Source organism: Nestor notabilis, unplaced genomic scaffold (genome assembly GCF_000696875.1).
Source record: "Nestor notabilis isolate BGI_N333 unplaced genomic scaffold, ASM69687v1 scaffold9117, whole genome shotgun sequence".
Classification (NCBI taxonomy): domain Eukaryota; kingdom Metazoa; phylum Chordata; class Aves; order Psittaciformes; family Psittacidae; genus Nestor; species Nestor notabilis.
Genome location: NW_009936051.1, coordinates 1 through 6,028, shown reverse-complemented (window position 1 = coordinate 6,028; position 6,028 = coordinate 1).

The following is a 6,028-nucleotide window of genomic DNA, read 5'->3' as shown; positions in this document are numbered from 1 at the left end:
TTTTATCATCTGTCAACAGCAATGCTCAGCAATAAATGTAGGGCTTTAGCACACAGAAATAGAGGAAAAAATTGTTACATGAAAAGTCTCAAACTACACCATCCAGCCTAGATCCCATATGTCAAACGTCCAGAGAGATTCACCTCCAGGATGCAGTTCAGGCCCATCTTGAAACAGGGTACAACACATAGTTTTTATGGAATCTACATACAGAATCATATGACCCAGCCTTTGCCTTTAGTTTCTGTGTGGGAAGAAACATTCTGTTTAAAAGAGGAATTTCTTTCTTGATCTAACCTTCAGGCCATGATGATTATCTTCCAAGAGAAAGGCTCATTTGATGCTTTACAATTCAGTTACTCTACAGTTGTTTGGAAATGGAGCTTTCTTAAACTTAAAAAAACCCCCGGAGATAAGAATAAAACAGGATGAAACTGAGCAGGCATATGCTGACAACACCATGGTGTGTCAAAGCCCTTCCATAGCTCAGTAGCCTTTTAGAGCCCAGACTCAGGAAAGCACTTCTGTGCAGCTCTTAATGGATGCTTAAATTCCACTGACTGTCACATGTTCAGGAGCCTTTAAAACAGTCGGTGTTCTCAGCTCCTGCTGGTTTCATGGAAATGAAGAACTCCCTCTCTTACAGGATCAGGCCATAGATGCTTTATATAAGTCATGATGGTGTTAGCTAAAATAGGAATAATAATTTCCAGAGCTAAAATGAGGTGGCAATAAAGGAGATTAACATCCTGCCCATTTTTTTATAGGTCCAAAATACAACATGTAGGATAGAAACAAAAAGGAACTGACACTATCTACTAGAAACATAAAAAATGTTTGTACTTGGTCAGATCAAGTGTCTTGCCCAATATTCTGACTCCAGCTATGACTGATGAAGAAGCCAGGGGAAAATGAGACAGGACAAGTTGGTCTTCAGCTATTTTCAGCTCAAGAAATGTCTTGGACTGGACATAATGTCAGTACTTAAAAATCCTTAAAGTATTTCTTCTTCCTTAACCTGTCCAATTCTCATTGAATCTTTGGAAAATTTAACACCCGCAACATCCTTTGGGACGGAGTTTCATGTCTGTGTGAAGAACTGTCTCCTTTTACTTGCTTTGAACCTGGCTCCTGCTAGCTTCATTTGATGTCTTTTATTGGAAAACACCGTGAACAAAGCAAACCCCGTGCACCTCATTTGACCACTCAGCATACTATAGCTTCTTGTTATATTCCCTATGGAGTTGTATGTCTTCAAGATTGAGCTAGAAACAGAAAAATGTTCCGTGTAGAATCCTCTACAGTTTCTGTCTCTGAAAACACTGATACAGAAAGTTCTAGCTTCTCTGCAATGGCCCTGTCTTCTGTCAGGGCTCCTTTATATTCTGATCACTAGTGGACCCAGCAGACTTCCTGCTCCTGATGTATTTGAAGTAAGATTTATTCCTCATAGTTGTTCTTCAGACTCTCTTTTTGGCCTGCTTTATGGTGCTTTTGCCGAAGTTTCAAAACATCACTTAGGTGGCTGAGTTAGGAGGAGAGCTAGTTTCCATAACTTTTTTGATGTTGCAAGAGAATTTCATCCAAGAAAGTAGTTCAGAACAGGACCTAACTGCAGTATTCCAAAATGTTTCTTTGGAAGAGTTTTCCTCTTGCCACTGCCAGTATAATGGTGCATTACAATTTTATTTCAGAAGACAAATGTGCTTCTGAGGCACATTTCTCTGTTGTCTTCATGTGTTGCACTTCAATTTATGTTGTATTCTTGGAGCTCATGAACCAGACTCCTGTTGTAGGAAACTAAACTTGAAAAGGTGCTCCAGAAAAGCAGTGAGTGTGCTCTACCTTGGAGGAGGATACACAGGATAAATTGGAAGATAAGTTGGCAAGGATTTAATTCAGTAATCCATCGCTTCATTCTGAAAGAACAAAGAGGGACTTGAGGAAGTCTATAAATCCCAGTTCTTCCTTAAAAAAAAAATGGATAAAGTAGACCACAAGGTTAAAATATACAAAATAAACCAGCCATGCTAAAATCCAACATAGCCAAACAATATATGGGGAGTACCTCTGCTCAATTAGATTTCATTTTTGTTGGATATTGTTGTATGCTAAACCTATAATAACTCTGAGAGAAAAGCTTGTTTCTGCATACTGGAGCAAATTCTTTTTTCTGGACCAGTTCCCACTGTACCAAAAATGTGTCTATTAAAGAAAATTATTGGCATAAATCCAGATATGCAAAGTGTGACAAAGGTACAGGCTGAACATAGGAATCTGAGTTGTTTTGGATGGATCTTATGGTCTGGAATTTGGATCTTGCATTTTGGAAAATTGAACTTCCGAGAAGAGTATCAGTAGGTTGGAAAATAGTCTGTTTTGGATGAGGATGAGAAGTAAAACCTCGGTATTTTCCACAGAAACCAAGAATTGTTTCCAAAGCTCTGTTGCAGGAGAATTGCAATAGAAATGTTTTAATATGTCAGCTGCCACTTGGAAGGCTGACAAAGGTTGGCCCTTCTTGGATACCCCTTTACACACTGTGTAGCCTGTCTCTAGTGTGGTAATACAAGGGAATCTCTTGCCTCCACAGTTCCTAAGGAAAGCTGCAGAGCTGAAATCAGTTTTTCCAAGAAGGTAGAGGGGCAGCTGCTGTGTTAATTTTCCTAACACAGGAAATTTCCTATCAATTTTCCTAGCAGCAGATTGATACCATTTTCACGTAATTTTTACATTTTGCAACAAAAGCACTGGAAGTGGAAAATGATTCTGATGGAAAATTCACAATAAATCCTGTTTGTTATATCTATTTCAGTTAGTTTTGTGTTGAGTCCCATACTTGGAACAAAAATTTATATTCCTCTGTTGTGTTTTGGATGCTGCACATGCTCAGAAATTAATTCAGCTTTCAGACTGGCTAATTTAGATAAATTAAGTTTTCTAGTCAGTCTTCACTCTGACGAACAGCAACACTTTCTATCAGAAACTTACTTGCTGTCTGGGTTATTACAAAGCTCCCAGTGTGGAGGCGTGTATGTTTCTGTTACACATTTTCAGGTTGAGATTTGAATTAATATTGGTAATCATATGTGGGTGTGAATACATCTTTGTAAATATAAAGTCTAATTAGGAACAAGGGGACAGGTGATTTAAACAATCATTTTTCACTGGGGGAAAAACATATGGAGTTTGTTGTTGTTGTTGAGTTTTTTGTGGATTTGTTGTGTTTTGGTGGGGTTTGTTTTGTTTTAAATGAAAAATGGCGAGAGATTTAGATGTATAAAAAGGAATTTAAAAATTATGAAGTGGAGCACAAAAAAAAAATCTGCAGCAGTAATCTTGCTAGGCCAGCCTGGATGTGCCTTATTTTTCTTCAAAGCTTATCACTGTCAAAAGCAAAACACCCCAGAAAAATAGAAATCAATAATAAACTCCAGGAAGGCCTTCTTATTTTGCAGATAGACTTAAATTAGAGAAAAACTTTCCTGTTTCCTTAAATTAGAGATTTATATTAATTCATAACAATGCAATTATGAAAATCCTGTGTGCCAATTAGATTCCTGCTTTTCAGGGGTGTTACAGGTTTTTTAGATCAGTCAGCTACTAATTGCTTAGTGTAAGGAGATGCTCTTTTTCACGTGGGAAGTTTTAGGCGTGTTCTGAAGTAGCTAATGTGTGGGGAGGTTGTCTGTGCTGGACTGCTACACTTATAAAAGGAAGGTTAAGTGGAAGAGCTGTCGAATTTAACTACAGTAACTTAGATCTGACTCCTGACCAGTGTAGTTGCAGACTTCAGTCTGTCTAAACTCACAAAAAGTGTTTTCTATGCAGCTGATTGACTAGGACATGTAGGCTATATATGCACTATATGCATTTGGAAAGTCTGTTTTAGACTAGCTGTAGCTTGGCCCCGTGGACTAAATGCTCATTATTTGGAGCACTTCTAATTCTGTGCGTCTGGTTCAGCTTTATACTAGGGGAATCTCATTGGTGTGATACGAGCAAGGCTCCGTGTTGCATACTGAAATACAGTAAATTGCAAATCAAAATACAGTAAATGGGGACAATCAGTTTTACTTCAGAGGTATGCTCCTGATCTGAATCAAAACACAAATGTAGTTTCACATTTTCATACTGAGCTCCTCTCTGCTCCGTGTGAATGTTGCAAATAGGACAGTGATTGTTTTTCCTGTAAAAGGTACTTTCATTGGTGCCTTAAGGAAACACTTGTTTCCTTTCCATGGTGTGATGTGTGGTGTTGAATTTTTCACCAGGACACTACCCGTATGTGAAAGTAATTATTGTGAGCGTAACATCTGGAAAGATGACAAGCCCAGAAATGTATTGGAAATTAGCAAAGGATTCTTTGTTGTAGGGCTGCTGCTTCATTTTCAGAAATACTGTAATCAGGCTTTTCTGTAATGATACTTCTTTGAAAAGCTTGACAATCTTGGCTAACAAATACCTGGAGAAACAGAAAAATAGATTTCTAAAGTAGGAAAAACAATTTAATGCAAAGCCCCTAATCTTTCTGTTTTATAGCAGGGTGAACAGAATGTAGACCCACGTTGCTTTCTGTAGTAAAGCAATCTTCTTTCATTATTATTACAGGCAGTACAATAAATGAAATACACCTTTCCTCAGCTATGTGGGTTGCTGCAGGAGCTTTCAGACCCAGAGCTCACAGGAGTGGCTGATGCTGCTATTAAAACAACTAAGCTAAAGTCTTGTAATGGGAGTGTTTGTCTGTTTTTGCAGAACAGCTATTTATTGGATAATAGCCTTAATGAGGATGATAATTTTCTTCCTTGCAGATGTACTAGGGAGCTGAGCAACAATCTTAAGGTAATTTGCCATGAACTAAAAGCATACCCCAATTTAATGAATTTGTCACTAAATCATTTTAATGATTATTTTAGAGTGGGTGGTCAAAACCAAAACAACAGAGCAGCACAAGAAGTAGTTTCAAAAGACCTAAAAAAAGAAAAATAAAATTCTCAAGCTGTATATTGTTTGTGCATTCATCTAAGCCAGGTGAAATGAATGAAGTCATCTATTTCCTCACTTTATTGAGGTTGCTGGTAAACTTACTAAATTCTTACAGAATTACCAAGGTACAGCAGAAGAGTAGACTTCTTTAGCACTGAGTGCTGCACAAGTAGGAGCTGAAGAAAATGGCCTGAGGCAGAACTGAGGACAGATATTCTTAAAGCTTTATATAAAATACAGTTTGTAAAAGCTAGCAAACCATGACATAAAATGGAAACCAATGTGAAGTATGTCAAGCAGGCTGTTTTGGCCATGGTGGTTCATTGGCTAATTCAAATGGCCAGACAGCTTCTCTGTTAACTCACCAAACCCTAGAATTACAGTTGTTCCCCGAAGTCTCAAGCCTGGTTGCCGTGTAGCAAATGAAAATACCACTCCACAAACCATCTAGCTGTAAAAACTAGTTCTGACTTATGGCATTCTGTGTATGAAGTATCACCACTAATAGAGCCAGGAATTATAATCTGACAATATCCATTCAAACTGAGCAGAGATAAGGGAAAGGCAAACCCTCCTCCACTAATACTTTGATTTCCCTGGAAATGAGCAAGCACAGTAATGCTAGTGGTGAGGCACTGTGAATTCTCACAGTTAAACATTTGTTTAAGTAATTCAGGGCACTAGACAGGATGCCTGACAAGATACATATTCCCCAGCATGTTTATTCATGTTATGGTAAAGAGAAATAGGATTGAATCTTCCATCTGTAGCAGCACTGAAGTCAGATTACACCCTCATCAGATCAGAATCGGATCCATAATTTTTTCCTGTCAGTCACCCACCCACCCTGTATTTTGAATTGCACACTGAGAAGATTACTGGCCTAGGTCATGCTGACTTGTTTGACTATGAACCAAGTTTAGCAACTTGGGTAGACAAAGAGTACAAATTAACTAGCTAGGAGTCTTTTAATGATCCAAACTGTAACAAATTAAACATGAATAGGATATAAATAAGATATTTATAGCCTTCTTATATT